Source organism: Zeus faber, assembly GCF_960531495.2.
Source record: "Zeus faber genome assembly, chromosome: 18".
Lineage (NCBI taxonomy): Eukaryota > Metazoa > Chordata > Actinopteri > Zeiformes > Zeidae > Zeus > Zeus faber.
The window spans coordinates 30,184,294-30,186,793 of record NC_137210.1 but is presented as its reverse complement, the minus strand read 5'-3'; the positions used below and the strand labels follow the sequence as shown (position 1 = coordinate 30,186,793).

At 24.1% G+C, this 2,500-nt stretch overlaps 1 protein-coding gene across 1 annotated transcript in view; it reads right to left on the bottom strand.

Moving 5' to 3' along the window:
• The window catches only part of kalrna (kalirin RhoGEF kinase a), a 119,192-nt gene that overhangs the window by 116,135 nt on the left and 557 nt on the right, over nucleotides 1–2,500 (bottom strand). The gene's annotated exons all lie outside the window — the stretch shown is intronic.

Here is a 2,500-nt window from a genome sequence, read left to right as displayed (position 1 = left end):
CAGGAGGAGGAGGTGGAGGAGGTGGAGCAGGAGGAGGCTGCTTGCTCCCTCTTTCATTTATCTCTTTATTTTAGTTTCCATTGTTTTCATTCAGTCTCATTAATAATAGATGTGACTCCGCCCACTTGACTTCACTTCCTACCATGACTCAGGAGAGATGCTCTTAAAGAGACACACACACACGTACGCAGTTGACTCGATGTCACGTTACTACTACTGTGTCTGTCTGCCTGTCTGTCTGTTCCCTAGAGCAAGGCACTAACACTGCAGGGTTGGGGGTTCAGTTCCCTGTGTTCAACTTTTACTTCCTCTTAATGCAACAGGTATTGTACTGTCCTACCTACCTACCTGCTGGTAGTACCATGTGAGTACTTAAGCACTTGCTGGTAGTACCATGTGAGTACTTTAGCACTTGCTGGCAGTACCATGTGAGTACTTCACTACCTGCTGGTAGTAGCATGTCAGTAATTACATACATACATACATTGCATTGATCAGACGCTTTTATCCAAAGCCACTTACAATTATTGATACAGCGACGGACGCAGCCATCAGGAGCAATGAGGGGTTAAGTGTCTTGCTCAAGGACACTACAGCATGCTAGCAGGAGGAGCCTGGGATGGAACCAGCAACCTTTACATGACTAGACCACCAGCTCTACCTCCTGAGCTACCATCCCCCCCGAATATACGTATTATATACGTATATAATAATAATATATAACACTATGTATAGAATAATAATATATAACACTAAAAATACATAATAATATATAACACTATGTATGTAAAAAAATATATAACACTATATATATAATAATAATATATAACACTATGTATGTAAAAAAATATATAACACTATATACATAATAATAATATATAACACTATGTATATAATAATAATATATAACACTGTATATAATAATAAAATATAACACTAAAAATACATAATAATATATAACACTATGTATGTAAAAAAATATATAACACTATATACATAATAATAATATATAACACTATGTATATAATAATAAAATATAACACTAAAAATACATAATATATAACACTATGTATGTAAAAAAATATATAACACTATATACATAATAATAATATATAACACTATGTATATAATAATAATATATAACACTGTATATAATAATAAAATATAACACTAAAAATACATAATAATATATAACACTATGTATGTAAAAAATATATATAACACTATATATATAATTATAATATATAACACTGTATATAATAATAAAATATAACAGTATATATGTATATATATATATATATATATACATATATATAAATTATATATAACACTATATACATAATAATATATAACAATATATATAATAATAAAATATAACACTATGTATATATATATATATATACATATATATAAATTATATATAACACTATATACATAATAATATATAACAATATATATAATAATAAAATATAACACTATATATATATATATATATATAAAATATATAACACTATCTATATAATAATAATATATAACACTATATATATATAATTAAATATATAACACTATATTTATAATAATAATATATAAAACCATATATATATAATAATAATATATTAAAAAAAATATATATATATAATTATATATATATAAAGTAGTAATTAAAATAAAGTAATTTCCCCCTGGGATTATTAAAGTATTTCTGATTCTGATATATATAACAGCATACTGTATATATAATAATAATATATAAAACCATATATATATATATATATATATGTATATATATATATATATATATATATATATATATATATATATAACAGTATACTGTATATATAATAATATATAAAACCATATATATATATATATATATATATATATATATATATATATAACAGCATACTGTATATATAATAATATATAAAACCATATATATATATATATATATATATATATATATATATATAACAGCATACTGTATATATATATATATATATATATATATAACAGTATACTGTATATATAATAATATATAAAACCATATATATATATATATATATATATATATATATATATATATATATATATATATATATATATATATATATATATATATATAACAGTATACTGTATATATAATAATATATAAAACCATATATATATATCTATATAAATATATATATATAACAGTATACTGTATATATAATAATAATATATCCCAGCCCTTGACAGGTACCATTGGAACCAGATGATCATTGTTAATACCTCACCTGTCACTGGTTTCATGTAGTGGTTGCTCAGTGTGGATGTAGTACTAACAACCTCTACCTTGACGCATTTTGGGTATTTGTGTTTGTTGCTGCTTTTTGTTGCTTTACGACTGTACAACACACACGCTGCATGTTGCTGTAGGACATGACGTCACCATGTACCGGCTCCACAACACTCACATTGTGATGATTGAATATTTCCATATTTAACACATCATCACCTGCTG